At 51.3% G+C, this 19,125-nt stretch overlaps 2 long non-coding RNA genes across 5 annotated transcripts; one reads left to right on the top strand and one right to left on the bottom strand.

Annotated features, from left to right (window-relative positions):
- Nucleotides 1–2,305: 2,305 nt before the first annotated feature.
- LOC112659541 (uncharacterized) lies at nt 2,306–11,679 on the bottom strand. Of its 4 annotated transcripts, none has more exons than XR_003136376.3 (6): nt 11,538–11,679; nt 10,229–10,403; nt 9,612–9,815; nt 4,388–4,531; nt 2,893–3,045; nt 2,306–2,587 (listed from the first exon to the last, which is right to left on the bottom strand). It is a non-coding gene; the product is annotated as an uncharacterized LOC112659541 (long non-coding RNA). The 4 variants fall into 4 exon arrangements; XR_007403749.1 differs by having other exon boundaries at nt 9,612–9,687; XR_007403748.1 differs by having other exon boundaries at nt 10,260–10,403.
- LOC125752987 (uncharacterized) lies at nt 9,706–10,438 on the top strand. Its single transcript, XR_007403751.1, has 2 exons — nt 9,706–9,844; nt 10,305–10,438. It is a non-coding gene; the product is annotated as an uncharacterized LOC125752987 (long non-coding RNA).
- Nucleotides 11,680–19,125: the final 7,446 nt, after the last annotated feature.

Raw genomic sequence — 19,125 nt, 5'->3', positions numbered from 1 at the left:
GGGTCTGGTGGTGACGAGGCCCTTGGTGGCTCTTAACTATTTTCACCATCATCTAGAAGTCCTGTGTCTGGAAGCTGGCAGAGATGCCAGGATCCCCTGAGAGGCCGGGGCCTGCTGACTGCACACCGCCCCCCCCCACTCTGGTGGATTAAGGGAGTGCCTGGAGCCTGGCCCACCTGGAGCCCCTTCCTCTTACCCATGCTGCATCCACCCTCGCCACCTGTGACAGCCCTGAGAGGCAGGCACAACCTTAATGGCTGAAAACCACACACACTCATTATCTCACAGTTGTGTAGAAGCCTGAAACGAGTCTCACTCTACAAAGGTCAAGGTGTCGGCAGGGTCTCACTCCTTCTGGAGGCCCCAGGAGAGAGTCCCTTTCTTCTCCCTCTGCAGCTTCTAGAGGCCACCCGCATCCTCAGCAGGTGGCCCCTTCCTCCATCTTTGCCTCCAGCCAGTGAAGGCGAGTGAGGTCCTCACATCTCTCTCCTGCTCTGCCCTTCCAGGCTCGGGGTCCCTGTGATTACCTTGAGCCACTGTGGATAATTGGGGACCCTCTCCCTATGAAAGCTGGCTCACAAGCACCTTTAGTTCCTCTTTGCCACACAACCCAACAGCTGCAGGCTCCAGGGGTCAGGATGCAGACATGTTGGAGGGACCTTGTTCTGCCTGCCTCGCCACCCTCCCGCCACCACGGCTTTGCTCCACTTTGTGCCCTGTCGGCCACGCTGGCGTCCTCTGCCGTCTCTGACCCAGCCTCGTCCCACTGTCTGCCCTGGGAGCCGGGTGAGCAGGCGCGGCTGCCTGTCCTGTCTGTGGGCAGGCCCGAGCTCCCCGGGGGCCTCCCTCCAGGACCACCACCCAGTCCCCTCTGCTAGTTCTCCAGTTGACTCGTGGGCATAAGTTCAGAATGTGTCCCCCCAGCCACACACACACATACACACGACACACACCCCATTTCAGTCATCAATGGGCTGTCGCTCCCAGAAGGGATTTTGTGCTCTCTCTGGCCACCCAGCATGGCAGAGGGAGAGGACACTTGCCCACCCCTCACCGTGTGTCCTCCCCCACCCCCCCACACTAGCTGACTCGTACAAACCACCCCTTGTGATCTGTACAGACACCTGGCCGTGGTCAGGGAGAGGGTGGGTGCTGGGGGAGGCCTCTTAGTCGTCTGAGGGCTTGGAGCATGTGCTCCCAATCCCAGGCACTCTTGAGATGACCAAAGAGGGTTCAGGGGAGAGAACCCAACTAGAACCAAATCCCCTTGGGGAGAGCACCTCTACATGGCAAGGTGGCTGCTGAAGCTCCCTGGGAGTCAGCTTCCTGGTCTGTGAGGTGCTCTGCCCCCCTTTTCTGTGCAAGCCTGCTGCCCACACTGTGGGGGGGTGGTCCCACTGCCTCTCCCATGATCATCCTGGGGTCAGGTCCTGGGTTACACATGCCCCTGAGAGGCCATCAGCCCAAATCCCTGCTCTGAGTGGGTGGTCAGCAACATCTGACTGGATGGTGAGGGCAGTGATATACACTCCAGGCCCTCTGCCATGTCCACCCCCACCCCCCACCCCAACCTTCGATCAGCACACAGAAGGCAAGCATGCGGCCCGCCACAGCCTGGGCAGCCTGAATGAAGGTCAAGCTTCACAGCCCTCCCCTTTGCAAGAGCTCCCCACTTGCCTCCAAGGCTCTGCTAGCACCATGCTCAATGGTTTTGTGAAACAGGCAAAAGAAGGATTTAAAAGATTATTTTTTTGGAAAAAGAAACCCTAAAACTAAGCTTCAGTCCACACAAACCCTAGACATCCTTGTCTTCCAGAGGGATTAAATCTTTCTCCTCCAGGAGGCCAAGACCTATTCACTGTCTGACTCCTCCTCCCTGCTGTGCAGCCTTAGGCAAATGTTATCACCTCTCTGGGCCCTCCATTGGCTCATCTCTAAAATGGGACAGTAGCAACATCTACTCTTCCCGTGACTGGGGGAGATACGAGGCCTAATGATTTCTTCCCCACGCTCAAGGGCAGAGCACAGTGTTTTGCACACATTCACAACTGAGAGGCAGGCACCTGTTTGCAGAGGCAGGAGAGGTGGTCAGAAAGGTCGGGATCCCCCACCCTTGTGAGGTTAGACGTCACCTCTGCGGGGCCCCAGTCTCTTCACATGTGAAGTGGAGATAATCAGCCCTGCTTTATGAGGTTGTGGGTGATGCTGGGGAACGGATATGGAACCATCCGCAGCCTGTGTGACTGTATCTGTGATTTTGTCAGGCTCCCTCACTCACTCATCTTGGAAGAGCGTGTTCCGGAAGTCATTTTCACGCATCTCTGTTCGACCTTTATTAGGTTCCTGGAGCTGCTGTAACAAAGCGCCTTGGGCTGGGGGGCCTAAGGCAATGGAAATTTATCATCTCACAGTTCTGGAGGCCAGAAATCCCAAACCAAGGTGTCGGCAGAGCCACGTTCCCTCTGAAAGCTACAGAGGAACCCCTCCTCGCTCCTTCCTGGCTTCCGGTGTTTTTCTGCAATCGTTGGCATTCCTGGGCTCAAAGCTGCATAAATTCAGTCTGCCTTTGTCATCACATGGCTTCTCCCTGTGTGCATGTATCTTCATAGGGGTGTCTTCTTCAAAGGACACCAGTCACATTGGATTAGGGGCCCACCCACCCTAGGCTTCTTCATCATAACTAATTATATCTACAGCGACCCTATTTCCAACTAAGGTCACATGCTGAGGTCCCAAGGGTTGGCACTTGAGCATATCTTTTTGCAAGGGACACAATTCAACCCCTAATACCATCCTAACGGTTTACAGTCTCGGTCTTCGTTGGGGCTGTTTAGTGCATCAAAGGTGGTTATTTTAAGATACCAGCTGCCCTTGGGTTGCATAGTGACTTACCTCCCCCAGGCTGGCACACACAGACTGCCTCAGCCAGCACCTGCTCCAGAGGCCCTAGGCCAGAAGAGGTTCATGAGGGTCAGTGCAGCAATACAAGGGTCTTCTGAGTCCCTCAGGACCCCTAGCTCTTCCGAACTCCAACAGCAGAGATCACTGGAATAATCAGCACAAGCAATCCCTTCAGAGGTTAGGGCATTTCTGGGCCATTCTCTACCACTTAACAGCATCCGGGACCTTTCCACAAGCCTTCCCAATCCCAGCTTCTCAGTGAGTCAGGCATGGGTGGCTCCTGTCACAGCTGCAGCCAGCAGGCCTGCCTCAGATCCAGCCACAAGAGGAGGGCTTCGTGCTGCTAGTGGGACAAGATACCCACAGGAAGCCGGAAGCCCCACTGGACTCAGAATACAGCAGGGCAGCCGGGAAAGCTTCCATGCTCCGTGTAAGAAGCCAAAGGCTCGGGCAGCCCCAGTGGTGCAGCGGTTTAGCGCCGCCTGCAGCCCAGGGAGTGATCCTGGAGACCCTGGATCGAGTCCCACGTCAGGCTCTCTCTGTATGATGCCTGGTTCTCCCTCTGCCTGTGTCTCTGCCTCTCTCTCTCTGTCTCTATGAATAAATAAATAAAATCTTAAAAAAAAAAAAAAAAAAGAAGCCAAAGGCTCAAGGTACACAGATAAAGCTGGAAAAGAAAAGTCCAGAGTGACCATCCCAGGGTGGCCATGGGAACACACATGACCAGGAACACAAACCACTTTGTGGCTTCTTTTTTTATTTTATTTTATTCATAGAGAGAGAGGCAGAGAGAGAAGCAGGCTCCACGCAGGGAGCCCGACGTGGGACTCGATCCCGGGTCTCCAGGACCACACCCCAGGCTGCAGGCGGTGCTAAACCGCTGCGCCACTGGGGCTGCCCCACAAGCAACTTTGTATACATATGGTTGCCCAGGCAGAGGAGCTGGCCATACCCAAACTCAAGAAGACAAAGGAACAGGGATCCCTGGGTGGCACAGCGGTTTGGCGCCTGCCTTTGGCCCAGGGCCTGATCCTGGAGACCTGGGATCGAGTCCCACGTCAGGTTCCCGGTGCATGGAGCCTACTTCTCCCTCTGCCTGTGTCTCTGCCTCCCTCTGTGTGTGTGTGTGTGTGTGTGTGACTATCATAAATAAATAAAAATTTTAAAAAATATATTAAAAAAAAAGAAGACAAAGGAACAGACAACAGATGGGAAGGAGAGTCAGTGATCAAAGAAGGCTTCCTAGGGGAGAGATCCTGACAGGTTCTGTAATAATAGAGACAGTGAGAGGGTATGGGGGTGAGGGGCCACACAGGGGAGCCACGCCCAGCCTGGCTGTGACCTTGAGCCTGACAGCCCAGAGCCAAGGGAAGTGGGAGACTTCAGGGCAGATTCTCATGGCTCCTCCCTCTCCCAGGCAAGGAGGACATTTTACAGCCACCTGACACTCTCTCCCTGCCCAAATCAGAGAAGGCAGGCAACTTACCCCAGGGTCAGCCAGAACGGGGTGGTAGGGTTGGGCCTGGGTCAGGACTTGAGTTTTAAGCAGCAAAGTCAGGTGCTCCAGGGTTGGCCGCCTCTTTTGGCCTCCACCAGGCTGACAATTTGGCAGGGGCAGCGGTCTGTGAAACTGGGGGAGAGTGGACAAAGGTCACTGCCTGCAGGTCCAGCTATGGCCAGAAGGGGGCAGTTGAGCCCGCCCTTTCCTCCTGCAGCTGCACCGCAGAGGCGGTGTCCCGGCATTTACCGCCCAGATCCCTGTAATCTGGAACCTGAGGCAGAATCTGGGGGGCCTTTCACCTGGCGCTGCATACGTCCCTCGTCTCCAGGCAGGGGCTGTGCCTCCTGACTGCCACCACCTTCCTACAGTCCATGATAGGGGGTCCTGGACCTCCAAGGGCACTAATGGGTGAGGTGACCCACATTTTCCAAACACCAGGATCCATGTCCTGCAAAGAGATTCTGCTTTGGAATGTTTATGTTTTTCTGTGAAATGATAACCGCGTAGAAAGGAAAAGAAAAGAAAAGAAAAGAAAAGAAAAGAAAAGAAAAGAAAGAAAAGAAAAAGAAAAGAAAAGAAAAAAGAGAAAAAAGAGAAATGATCGCGTCAAAATATTTAAAACTAGGGCTTTTTTGGGAAATCCAAGAGGTGGGGTGGGCACACCCTGGGCTAGTCATCTCCCTCCTGCTCCACCCTGTGCTCACAGGAGCTGTCCCAGGTCCCAGCCCGGTGGGCCCCACCCCCATCCCAGCTGTCTCTCTGGCACCTGCCTCCCCGACCCACACTGAGCCCGCTGGTTATTTTAAAACTACTTGTCATAAATACAGTTTGCAAGAAGGAGAATAATAATAGTCCTGGCTCTTCCTCAGGACTACAGTGTCCCCTGCCTATTTGACCTTGGCATTTGGTGAAGAGGGTGGTGGTAACTGCTGATACTCTAGGCCAGTGAGAGCATAGGCCTCCCTCATAGTGTCAGGGTCAGCAGCCTCCAGGGCCAGTGGCACCACTCAGAGGGTTTCTACTGCACCTGCAGAAGCCCTGGTGCCACGCACGCCTTTTTTAAGATGCCACTGTGGGGGGAGCGGAGGCGGTGCACAGCAGAGGTTAGAGCAAAACATGCTCCTTCAGAGGTTCGAGGACAATTTAAATTACCAGTTCTGGGGATCCCTGGGTGGCTCAGCGGTTTCGCGCCTGCCTTTGGCCCGGGCGCGATCCTGGGTCCCAGGATCTAGTCCTGCGTCGGGCTCCCGGCATGGAGCCTGCTTCTCCCTCTCCCTGTGTCTCCGCCTCTCTCTCTCTATCATGAATAAATAAATCTTTAAAAAAATAAAGAAAAATAAGTTACCAGTGCTCTGGTGGAGTCACGGTAGGGACAAGACTCAGGCCTGAGGACAAGGACTCTAGCAGCAGGGACCCTAGTAGAAGTGGGAGCCTTGGCAGTAGGGGCTGCATGCAGCCCGGAGAAGGAAGAGGGTTTCTCGGGGGTTATGCAAACCTAGTAGGATGTCAGCGTCCTCCAGCTCCCTGCCCAGAGGAACTGTCACCAGACAGTTCCTGGTGGATTCCTGGTGGATGGGGACCAGGAACAGGCTGGCAAGGTGAGTACAAGCCAAAGAGTGGTGCCTAGGAAAGCGGGACCTGCTCAGCCAGCAATAGGGAGGTTGAGGAAGTTTGGGGGCTACTGGTAGGACACAGCTGGGGTCAAAAGAAACAAGGCTTATGGGATCAGGTCTCTAGATCCATAGGATTTCCCTCTGCTGGGGGCTGAGGAGTGATGACACAGGTGCTCAGATTTGGGGGGGGTAAGGGGGATGGGGAACCCTTGGGGGCAGTGGCTGCAGAACACAAGGAGGTGACAGTGAGCCAGAGAAAGAGTTGGCAGGAGAAGGGCAGGGCAAGTTCTAGGCAGCAAGTCAGCTTAGGCAAGACTCAGGGAAAGCTGGAAGTGGTCAGCAGGACTGGGCCACCAGGGCCCTGATGCCAGGAGTCTCGGGTGTATGTGGCGGCGTATCCAGGAGCTCCAGAGGCAGGAGACTAAGTCTCATCCTCCAAGTTGTTTCCCCAGAGGCACAGCCAAGGCATAAGTAAAGTCTGGCTCTAGCAGCAGGGAGGCCTCAGGAAAGAGCATCAGGGACTGAGAGCCCACAGGCCCCATGCCCCGACCAGACACAAGGGTCAAGTATGGGGATCCCTGGGTGGCGCAGCGGTTTGGCGCCTGCCTTTGGCCCAGGGCGCGATCCTGGAGACCCGGGATCGAATCCCACGTCGGGCTCCCGGTGCATGGAGCCTGCTTCTCCCTCTGCCTGTGTCTCTGCGCCTCTCTCTCTCTCTCTCTGTGACTATCATAAATAAATAAAAATTAAAAAAAAAAAATAAATAAAGCCGAAAAACCTCTTTAAAAAAAAAAAAAAAAGGGTCAAGTATGTAAGGACTTCTCCCCTAACCCCTCCCCTAACCTCCCTGCTCCCCCCACTGGCTGCCTGCCTTTTGGTCCATGTGGGCTTAGAAAGTTCAAGCATGGGGATGCCTGGGTGGCTCAGTGGTTGAGCATCCGTCTTTGGCTCAGGTCATGATCCTAGGGTCCAGGGCTCCCCAAAGGGAGCCTGCCTCTCCCTATGCTTATGTTTCTGCCTCTCTCTCATGAATAAATAAGTAAAATCTTAGAAAGAAAAACAAAAGAAAAAAAAGGAAAAAGGAAAGGAAAGGAAAGGAAAGGAAAGGAAAGGAAAGGAAAGGAAAGGAAAGGAAAGGAAAGAAAGGAAAGGAAAGGAAAGGAAAGGAAAGGAAAGGAAAGGAAAGGAAAGGAAAGGAAAGGAAAGGAAAGGAAAGGAAAGGAAAGGAAAGGAAGAAAAAGTTAGTTCGAGCATGAGATGTAGGTGGGTATGTCCAACTCCTCTCCCTCATGAGCCAGGGTCTGGGGAGTCCGAACCCTGACACTCTCTCCCTCAAATGCCTTCTGCCAGCACCAGCAGACAGGGACCCTCTCAGTTGGGCCCAGGCGTTCAGGGTGAGAAGCTGGGCCCCGCCCACAGGGAGCACCCCTGATGCTTTCTCCTCATCTCCTGACCTGGGCATCCAGGCTGGACAGGCCCCTAAATCTGGGTCTGTCATTGAGTTTGTGGGACTGCTGCTGACCTGGGCACTTGTTTCCTTCCTTCTATCCACCAATATCACAAATATTTGTTGAGAGCCTCACAGTGAACAGTGACCTTTATAAAAACATAGACTGCTTTCTTCAACACACTGAGGTCTGCTGTGTGCCAGGGACCAGGGAGCCAGCGGAGGGCAGAACAAACAGAAACCACCACCCCCTCAAGGAGCCGAAGCCCCAGTGCGGTCCACGACCCACTGCGGACGTGACCTCCAGGCAGAGGCCTGAGCCCCTGAGGGACGGCTGGCCCAGATGGGCACTGGGCGAAGAGCCTTCCAGGCAGAACCGTAATAGGTCAGAATTACCTAAGTGGAAATGAGAAAAGAATGTCTGGGAGGGGTTAAGAGCCGGCCAGGCCCACACTGTGAGATGGGGGCTGCCGTCCTGAGCCCGGGCTGCTGGGGGTGGGGGTGGGGTGTGTGGAGGTTGTTGATTCTGCTTGGGCTGCTGCGAGGCGGGGCCTGGCAGGGCAGTCAGGGCTCCCGGCCAGCACACGGTGACTGTGCAGCTTCCTCCTGGGCTGAGACAAGAGGCCTCATGGCTCAGAGGGTAAAGGGCCCAACTGATAGGTTCTTGTGAGCAGACGGCCAAGGTGACCCAGGAGGCCACAGCCCTGGAACTGGACCTGTGGGGAGTGGGAGCAGAGTCTGGCACATTCTCTGGTCGCCTGCCCGTGGCGTGAACCTGAAGTACAACCCCTTTTTCTCCCCTCTTCTGTTTTCCAGTGGCTCCTGCAGGAAATCTGGGTGCTTTCCTAGGCTGGTGTGTGTTTGGAAGCAGAGCTGAGCTGGCTTCAGAACAAGGTGGGGGGACAGCCATGGGTGTATGAAAGGACTTGGAACCGCGGCCCTGACCCTGAAAAACCCAGATGTTGCCCAATGGGTCCTTTCCTGTTCTCCTTTCCCCTCCAACCCTAAGCTCACAAGTGGGCTCCCGAGGGAGGAAAGAACTTCACTCCGGTTGGGTGGATCCCTCACCAGCCCCACTGAGTTCCTGTTTACGGCTGTTTCCTGGAACAGCTTGTTTTGATCCAAAGAAATCTGCTGACGCACTGCCTGCTCTCTTCCTCCCTCAGGGTGGAGGTATTTTTAGCCTTATTTACAGAAAAAGAGGCAGAACCCAAGCACCACATTTGTCCACCTCATCGTAAGACTATCTTGGCCTTCCCTAAGGCAGGACAGAGATGCCCCTTTGTGGTTTTCTACTGTTAAAAAAACACACACACACAAAATTCAACTGAGTAAATGTAAAGACCTAACTGGCTGTATTCAATGATTCATGAATTGGGTGTTCCATCCGATAAATGGAAAGGAGCTGCAGAAAATAGAAGGTATTTCTATTTGACAAGGAGGTATGACAAGGAGGATCTTAGCAAAAGAAAAATAGTTCTTTTTCAAGGTCACCTTACTTTAGGTGGAAGAGCAGGGGCCTTCTAATGCAGGCTGCCTCACTAGAGTGAATCAGGAAATTCCAGACTGATTGGTCTGACACTGCAATTAAGTTAGGCATTAAGTTTTGGTGGGGTTTAGCACACATGACTCAGTTTTAGATACGTCATTTCTTTTTAACACTATCCTCCACTCCTCTCAGTAAGTACATTCCTTTCCCAAAGAACACCAGCTGTATAGAACTGGAGGCCAGGAGAGCTTCTAAACAAGACCCCCTGAAACTGCCATTTTGTCCTTGCAAATGGAGTCAGTGGCCAGAGCAGCTCCAGACACCAGGGCACACAGGGCTTTAGGGCCTTTTGTGATGGAGAATCCTAAGCTTTGTAGAATCCTAATGTTTTATGTTGCTAATTCCACCTACTACTACTTTTTTGGGGAAAAAAAAATCTAAGGAAGTTTGTTTCTGGAACTTGGGAATGATAACGTTGAAGGACGATTTTTAAACTACAGGTAGAGAAAAGCAAGGTAAGACTTCAAGTGGGCCCAGGAAGCAGCCACAGAGCCATGGAGACTACCGCCTCTCTGGCGCCTTGTAGATAAATATAGGGCTGACTCCACAGCCTGGCACTGTGACGCAGCAGGAAAGGAACTTGCTGAGTATTATACACACCTCAGAGCTTCTAGAACATTCTGATGAATCCCTCTTCTCACATTGTTCTTCCACGCCAAGTCTCACCAACCGACCCCTGGAAACATTGTCAGAACAAGACTGAGGGAGCAGATCTAGATGAGGGTGTGCTGCAGGAATCTTTCTTGGCAGAAGAGCAGCTGCTAGAGGACAAGCCTGGACTTGCCACAAATTCTGTTTTCAGTGCTGAGGGTCACATGAGAGTCATCAGTTTTGTAAGAACCACAAGGAGGGGCCCAGCCCCACCTGCCCACGCCTTGTTGCAGAGGCTGGGGAATAGTTCTCTCCCAGTTTCCTCTCAGTTGCTAAGGGAACCTATTGTCAGGGAACGTTTTGTTTTGGGGCATGGGTGGTTACTTTTGGAGGAGACTTTCTGGCAGAGAGTTGGTCAAGTCCTCCTCATTTCTGGTTAATCTGACCACAGTCCCCCTCCGCCCTATACTTCAGGGGGCCAGGGCTGAATGGAGGCCACATGGTCTCAAGCTGTGGTTCTCCCCTCACCCTGACAAGGAGATGCTAACTGCCCTTTGCAAAAGCCTCACCAAGCACTCAGGCCTGGCCTTGGTGGAGGGGCTGAGAGTCTGAGGGTTTGCTTTTACCTCTGCTTTAGAAGATCCACACAGCGGGCACCTGGGTTGCTGAGTCGGTTAAGTCCCGCTCCTGGTTTCTGCTTAGGTGGTGCTCTCAGGGTCATGGGATGGAGACCCGAGTCAAGCTCCATGTTCAAGGAGGACCCAGCTTGAGATTCTCTCTCCCTCTCCCTTGATTTGTGCTCTTTCTCAAATAAAAAAAAATTTTGTTAAAAATAAGGATTTTATTTATTTATTCATAGAGACACAGAGTGAGAGGGGCAGAGGCACAGGCAGAGGGAGAAGCAGGCTCCATGCAGGGAGCCCAGCGTGGGACTCTATCCAGGGTCCTCAGGACCACACCCCAGGCTGCAGGCACCCACCAAGGGCCGCCCTCAAATAAAAATCTTAAAGAATAAAAGACCCAGTTTGGAGGCCTGCTGTACGTGAGCAGCCAGCAGGCAGTGCCCCCACGTCCTGTTTGATGACTCAGAGTCCTGAGGCCCAATCACAGGCTGTAAACTGCCCTGGACAAAATCAGTCGTTAATTTTTTGTCTCCCTTTTCCCCCACCTCCCAGTGCAAACGTAGAACGAGCTGGTTATCTACACCCTTTTGATCTTACAGCCATGCAGTTCTGCAGTTTTCCCCCATAAACAAGACTTTGATTTCATTATTTTGCCAACTACTTATTTCCACTTAATACATCACGAAAAGTCATTAAGTAGCCTATTCCAGGAGGGGGTTTTGCTATGAAAGACTTCAAACCTTCAGGCCCCCGGCCACGGAGCACAACAAAACCATAAACACATTCCCCAGGAGCCACCAGGCAGCAACGTCACGGGGCTCAACGTTCGGATCAACTTGCCCGCAGCCATTTCTAGCAGCACAAAATGACAGTTTCTGAAGCGGAGGCGCTTCACAGAGGACATCGTGCGGACAGTCCCCTCCTTCCGGGGGACGGTCGTGACTCCCGCCGCGCGGGCCCGCCCCGCCCCCCACGCGCGCCTGGGCGCTGACGTCACCGGCGCTCACGAGGCCGAGCCGCCGCCCGCGGAGTCACGCGGACGCGCCCCGCCCCCACCCGCCGCCGCGGGGAGTGATGCGCCCCCTGCAGAGATCCCTCCGCCGCCGCCTGGAATTTTCCAGACGCCGCGCCGGCCCTTCTTTCGGACTCGCGCGGGGCGGGGTGACCTGAGGCGACCCCGGCGTCTCCTCCGGGCCCCTCGAGAGGGCGAGCCCCAGCCGGCCTCCCCCACGCTGCCCCGCTCCGTCTCGGGGAGCGCTGCTTCCACCCCCTGCCCCTCCCCCGCCCGGAATGAAACCGGTTTCTCGCTCACGGAAATCGCATCCCAAATAGAACTTAGAAATATTTTCCCCGGGTCACGAAGCGCTGCTGAGGGGGAGGCGTGGGTAACCCGGGAATCCGCGGGACGGCCGCCCCGAGACCCGCCCGGGTCGCTCCTAGGAGGGCTGGGGGAGGGACTTTTTTCCCCGGCGGCGGTGGAGGAATCGTCCCGCTGAGCAGTGCCCCAGTGATGCGGCCGTCGGCTATAAAAGCAAAAGTTGTGGCCTGTCCGTCAGGAGTTAGCGACAAGGAGGGCCGCGGCCTTGGGTTCAGTGGCGGGGCGGAAGCGGCCAGTTCAGGGCCTCAGGGGACAGTGGGGGAAATGGCAGAGGAGACTCCAGGGGGTGGGGATGCCAATGCCAGGACGAGGAGGGTTAAAGAGGAGCCTAGGTCTGGGGGGAGCTGTGGTGGGGACAGTTGCCCTGAGGGTTCCCGCGGTGACCCCGGGGAGGACGGCCCTTCAGCCGCTGCCTTCTGGGGAAGGGGAACTTGACCTCTGGGAGGGCGCTGCTCTGCGTGGCCCCCGGGGCCCCAGCGCCTTGGTTTGTGTGGCAGGAGGAAGGCGGGTAGAAGCCAGGGGAGACGGGATCTCGCCGCTCTTCTGTGGAGGAAGCAGCATTGGGCAGTTGATGCCCCGGGAATGAGGAGGAGGAAGGAAGGCAGTGGGGTGCAGGGCTGCAGGTGGGCTGCTGGCATGGCAGACCTTGAACTTGCCAATGCCAGCAGCCACCCCCCCCCCCTTTTTTTTCAGAGGGTTGCGAACCCGCGAGGGGATGAGGCCTGGTCTTGTGGAAACTGAACTTAGCTTCGCGGGCCGACAGCTCTGGCCTAGGGTAGTGTGTAATGTTGGTTCGGCTTGGGACAGAGTCCAGGCCATGCCCAGCCTGGTGGAACCCAGGTCTGGGTGTGAGGCCAGACCCCTCATTGGAGGGGAGGGTGGTCTCAAGAGTGATTGAGGAGGTAAGGTGCCACCTAAGCGTTATTGATGTGGTGCCGCATGTGACAGGCTGGGGATTGCCGAGGCAGGATGTTGGTGTGTCTGTGGACAAAATTGACCCACGCTTTATTTTCCAGGTGCCAGTGTTCCCATTTGGACTTTTCTCTCTAGCTTCGGTGCTAACTTCTGTGAGCTCACTCTGCCCCTCCTCCTCCCTTTAGCTTTCTCAAGGTTATCCATTCACTTAAAGCATTGCTTCTGGTAACCTGGTAAGCCTGGGAACGTTGCAGAAGGCCCCGAACAACTTGGTTGGTAATCGTGAAGGAGGGAAGGCCCTCCTTGCTGAGACCCAGGGTGGGGTGGGGTGGTGTTGCTTGCCTGCGGAGAGGGTGGGGATCGAATGTATACCTTGGGCGGGCCTGCAGCAGTGGCCCCCGCTGACGGTTACCAAATGCCTCATGGACCATGGTTTGTTACTGTAGTGTTCATCGTGGTGATCAGATGGCACCAGGAGAATTGGAGCCCTTGGCCAGTGTGAGTCGTAGCAGTGCAGGAGGGGAGACCCTGAAGGAGAGATCCCGCCTAAGTGGATGTCTGCAGATTGAATTTCCAGAGTCTTAAGAGGTGGAAGTTCTCCTGTGTCCCGTTTCCAGGCCTTGCTCAGGAAGCCCTATATTCAGGAGGCCATTTAAGGTTTTCAGATGAGCTTATGAGGGGGCAGTCCTTCAAGGTCCAAAGCAGATGTGTCCGGCCACCCGCAGATGTGTTTGATTGATCCAGGAGCATCAACTTCCAGGCTCATGAATGCCAGCAGACACCCCTCCTTTTTTCTGAGGTGGAGGTTTTCAGATGCTGCATCTTCTAAATTGAGCCCCCAGTCATAACTAGTTCTGGGCTACGAAATTTGAGCTTCAAGAAGAATCTTAAAAGCTGTAGGACATTCTAACATGCCTCAACGCAGAGTGATGCCTTGTAGGTGAATCTTGCAGATGGAGCCCAGTGACCCTCTCACCTACCCTGCTTCTCGCCTGCCTACCTGCCCTGCCCGCCTGTGCATTGTTTGGAGGAATTAGTGTTCTAGTCTAACCTGTATTTTGGGAACGTGTTCACATTTGAAATGCTTTAGGCAATACTTATGCATACTGGCAAATTGGGGGAGGGGAATCGTGTTTTGCTGCTACAGTCTTGGGTATAAGTTGGTTGTGGCCAAATTGTTAGAAATGACAGGTCTATTTTGGGCATTCCAATTGCATTGCAGATAATAAGCAAAGGGAATGGTTGGGGTACTACCAGTGATCTTTAGTTCTATGTATTTTGTAATGTGAATTTAATTTCTAGGTAATCTTAATGGAGAACTCCGAGGTGAGGGTTGGGCTGCCATTGGTGCTGGGAGGGGTGGGGGTGAGGAAAGGGAGAGGGTTGGTTTGGTTAGCTGTGCTGCAGAGGGTGGGGGTGGTAGGACATGTGGATTGAAGGGAATTCTTGCGAAAAGGTCAAGTAGAGCTCTGGGCATTTGAATGTAATAGACAACTGGGCAAAGAAAAGTAGTTAATGCTAGTTGTCTCTTGGAAGCATAAAAATTGCTTAGAAACTTAAGTCCTTTGGAAATCTGCTAAATGCAGGTAAAGAAGCAAAGTTGTTTTGCTGTAAAGTAGGGAAGACTGAAAAAAATGTAACCGAACAGGAATGCCAGTCATTAAAGGCGGGGTGCAGAAATTCCCATCAGCTGAGTAATAGCCTTCACTGCTTCGTTAGGTTCTTCAGTGGTTTATGTGAAGGTGTGCAGTACTGGGGAGCAGCTAGAGGTCTTAGGGAAAGACTTCACAATTGGGTATTTAAAGTATTTAAAACAAAAAAATATTTAAAACAGTTCAAATTTTTGGTGTGCACTTGAGATTAGATGTACTTGTGGGTCTGTAACATTTCTATTTACTCAAGATTTTGTGATTGAAAATTCTGAACAACGTGAAAATGCAATGACTTTTAAAGGAATCTTACACATCTCATCTTTGGTCTGTATTGGCAGCAGTAAAAAAAAGTCTTGCTATTCTTGTAATGGTTTCTGTAAAATTACTGTAATATTTGGTAGCAAACCATGTGCCCTTGTGATGGTTGGAGTTAATTATATATTGTGCCTTTTAAATTGATTCAGTGTTTGAGGGGCAACTCAATTTGGGGAATTAGCAAAGTGGAGGGGGACCTGTACTCAGATGTGGTCTGTTAAAAATTCAGAGAAAAACCTGAAAACCATTTATGATGACTTTTATTTCCGAGATGCATCTATTGAATTGGTAAAGTAATACTGGTAACTTTTTTTTTTTTAATAATGTTTATCATTGCAGTGCTGCATTTTTTTTAAGTTTTTATTTATTCATGAGAGACAGAGAGAGGGGGGTGGGCAGAGGGAGAAGCAGGCTCCATGCAGGGAGCCCAACCTGGGACTCCGTCCAGGGTCCCTAGGATCAAACGCCGGGCTGCAGGCGGCGCCAAACCGCTGCGCCATTGGGGCTGCCCCAATACTGGTAGCTTTTAATTCTGTGCCTCTTCCCTTAAATTTAATTTTAAAATCCCCAATACTTGTTGCCTCTGGGATTTGTCTTCTGGGTTATTTTTAATGTTTAAAAACATGTTGGTATTGTCCAGTTTTTAATCAGTGACTTAGTATGATGTAATTGCTGTTACACGAATTTAAAGAGTAGGAGTCCTGCATGTATGGGGCAATGTGTTTGGGTGTGCTGTTGTGAAATTGAAGCTATGGTTAAAGTATTTGTGTTGCTCTGTGGTAAGAACTAGCCCTGTTGCATCATGTACATTACTAATCATTTTTCCTCCCTCTTTACAGCACAAATAAAGGCTTGAGTTCTAAACTCATAATTGTTGTATTGCTATGTTATGATTTCTGACTTTTATTTTTTGTGTAAATGAGGTGTTCTTGATAATGCAATTGGTTACATTACTGTAGATTTAGACTGAGATTTGCTCTTCAGTAGTTTTAAATGATTGAGGTCGTTTAATGGAGCTTGGTGATCTTAAATAGAACTGGTAGGGCCTGAATGGCCTGCAGCCTGGTGGATGGGAATGGGGGCTCTCCTCCCTGTAGTGTCTAATGGTTGTGCAAAATATGATACTGAAACCATCCAGCTGAGGAAGGTCAGTGTCAAGGTACTGGGGGAGTACTTTGTAATATCCTTGAACTTTAACTGGTTAGGTTTCCAAACCGTACTGTCGAAAAGGGGGCGTATCATTCTCTTTGCTTAGAGGAAACCGTCTAAAGCATACAGCACATGTAATCTGTTTTCCGTATTTGTGGTTTTGAGGAGGCTGGAGTGTATCTGGGATTTGGGTCTAACCACATAATTCTCTCCAGTACTAAAGAGTTTGGCTTTATTGGGTGACCAAGAGTTTGGGCTCAGGTGTCTCTGCCGCGAGAACCAGGTCAAGGTTATGCAGAGGGCATGAATCCCGTTTGCCTCATGGCTCTTAAGTTGATCATGTATCCTGGGTGGGGATGTGGCAGTGGCTTCATCCTGGGAGAGAAGCTCTGCTGCTGCTGCTCATAGGCGTTTACTCTTCAGCCCTACAGGAGACAAACTGGGCTCAGAAACTGCTGCCAGCCTCTTAAGGCTTTTGTTTTCAAGGGAGCTGAAAGGGAAGCTTGTCTCTGAAGGAAAGGTTAAGATGTGGAATGGGGATGGATGAGTGCCTTGACCTGAACAAGGGTGTGGGAGAGCCTGGCCTAAGGAATTCCTTCAAGAGCATAGCTGTGGGGCCTCAGGAGCCTTTAATATCTGCTACTGAAAAACTGGTGCCAGGCAGGAGGAGGTGGCCGGTTGGGGGGGGGGGAGGTCATGGATCTGCTGTGAGTGGGTGCCACTGCTTGCTCCCCCAGAACAATTCAGACTTTCCTACGTAGTCCTTCTCTACTTTTTTTACCCAAGCCTTCCATCCGCCCTGCCCTTTCCAAACTTATTTTTTATATGGTGATTATAAAACTTACTTCCAGTCTTAAGGGTAACTGCTATAAATGTCTCTCTGAATGTCACTGTTTCCTAACAACTATGTTGGGCTGATAAAGAATTTCCATGAGGGTGTAATGTTTGGTGTGGGCTGAGAGCAGGCAGCTGGGGCTGAGCCCATGCCTCCTAGCCTCCACCCAATCCAAGGGCTCCTGAGATGGTGAAAGAGATTCCTACCTGTTCTGCACCTGCGCCCAAGTGGGGTGGGTTGCAGGTGTTGATGGCAGTGTTGGTGATTTTTGCTAATCAGTTTGCAGTCACCCTTCTCTGAACTCCCACAGGTAGTGGATGATACAATGAAATCCATTAAGTAGAAAATGGTGATGTGCAAATTAAAGGATTGGGGCATAAGGACAGCAAAATGCGCATTTGGAAGTCCCATTCAAAAGGAAAAATAGGGCAGCCCAGGTGGCTCACCGGTTTAGTGCCACTTTTGGCCTGGGGCGTGATCCTGGAAACCTGGGATGAGGGTCCCACACCAGGCTCCCTACATGGAACCTGCTTCTGCCTCTGCCTCTGTCTCTGTGTCTCATGAATAAGTAAAATCTTAAAAAAAAAGAAAGAAAGAAAAAATAGCCTGAGAGTGAGTATGGGTGGAGGCTCCTCTAGGAGCCCAGGTTGGACCTAGAACTGCAGAAGTGGCTGGCCCTACAAAAGGCATCGGACAGTAACGCCCTCCTCCCCCACCATCAGCTGCCCTTGGTTTGTCTCATTGACCCTGAACAATCGCCTTTTATGCTGAACCCAGCATCTCTGTGGCTGTCCCTGGAAGAAATGTTAACTTCTGGTCTTGTACAATACTTTTATTGTGTGGTGCTGATATTAAATGAAATGCGAAACAGGCTTACAGATTCTTGTATGTATTAAGCATTCGTATGTAACAAAAATACGCTGATGCAGCCTGGAAGTGGCAAGAGGAAGGTAGCAAAACAATTAGAAATAAAGCCATGAAGGTGTATGTACCCAGGAGTATGGCCTTGACCTTGCTCTGGTGGGTGTCCCCTGTGGACCCCTCAGCTCTGTACCACCTTCCTTCTCTTTAATTCTTAACTGAGTTCTGCTGTATAAAGGTTTATTGTGGGGTTTACAAGTAAAATTGGGAAAAACCAAAATCCTCTGTTAATAATTGTTATTGACATTTGCGTCTAGAGTTTTTCTTCCTCCTATGCATTGAATATGCTTTTTTTTTTTTTTAAATACACTTAATGTATAATGAAACTCTTCCTGTTTGAAGAGCGTTTGGTGGTGACTGTAATCTATTGTATGGCTGTGTCGATTGAAACAATCTCATTTACATGGCATATTTTCCAGGGTTGTTTTTTTCTCTCTTGGGAAGTTGTGATGACCTGCCCCAAAGCGCACACTTTATCACATCTGATATGTTTTCTTTGGGATATATTAATATATGAAATGCCTATGTCAAACTTAAGACTTTAGGTTCATTAATGTGTTAAATAGCCCTCCCTGGGTGGTATTTTCTAAATTAGTTTTCTCACAATTGATGTAAACCTGGCTCTGTTTCCCTTCTCCACAGAACAATCTTGCCATGTTAAAAACCTTAGATCCTTGGGTGGATCCTTGCTGCTTTATTTACTAGGGCTATGAGCGTTGCTTTGCTGCTACTAAGACTAAACATCTGTGTGGATTGGTCATTTGTAGTGGTGTGTGTGCATGCGCGTGCGTGTGCACGCTTCAACTTCCTATTTTGTGAAAGCACATATGAAGGATATTAATAATCTGATGCAAAAAAAACTGATGCAAATATTTTTCCTGGTTTCTAGATTGCCTTTCATTTTGTTTATTGCTTTGGACATACAAAAGTGACATTGTTCTGAGGTCGTCACTCTTCAGTTTCTATACTTCGTTGTACTTAGATTTCTCCCATCTCAAAGGTATATAAATATTAATCTATATTATGACACTTATGGTTTGATTTTTTTTTTTTTTACACTTAAACATATACCACAGCTGGTGCTTATTGTGCCTCCTGTGGGCAGGGAGTGGGAGCTAATGCCCCCTCAGAGCCCCCAGAGCTTGCTCCCCTCCTGGTTCTGGCCCCCCTGGGGCTCCACAATGGAGTGACAGTCCTGTCAGCCATGAGGATTGTTGTCCCAATGGGACAGTTCACTAGAGAAGACCTTGGGGACAGGCAGGTATTGTCCCTACCAGAGTCCTGGTTGTCGCTCCTCCATGACTCCCCATTCCACCATCCTGTTTTGGACATAGCAACCCCCCCACGAGAGAGAGCATCAAAAGCAGGTACACAAAGATGGATCTGGGTTCTACCAGTGTGGTTCCTGGCAGCTTTATTTGAATTTGAATCAGAACTACCTAGCCCCACCCACCAGGCCTGCTTTCCCTCATCTGTGAGATGGCATAAAGGTATGTGTGTGTTGGGCACTAGCGTTTACAGTGCTACCTTCCTTTATTGCTGGGCCTCAGGTCCAACCCCTTGGTCCTGGTTCCCTCTCTTGCCCCTTAGGCACCTGCTTCCCTTGCTCTGAGCCTTTTATGTAATGACAATCAGTGTGTATATTCTGGTCTTGTTCTGGTTTTGCATTTAATTTTGTTTCCATCCACATCTCCCTGTATCAGCAGAGTCCACAAACACTTTGGAAATCAGTTTT

Source organism: Canis lupus, chromosome 18 (genome assembly GCF_003254725.2).
Source record: "Canis lupus dingo isolate Sandy chromosome 18, ASM325472v2, whole genome shotgun sequence".
NCBI lineage: Eukaryota > Metazoa > Chordata > Mammalia > Carnivora > Canidae > Canis > Canis lupus.
Note: the sequence above shows the minus strand (reverse complement) of the source record. Positions and strands in the feature narration are given on the sequence as shown.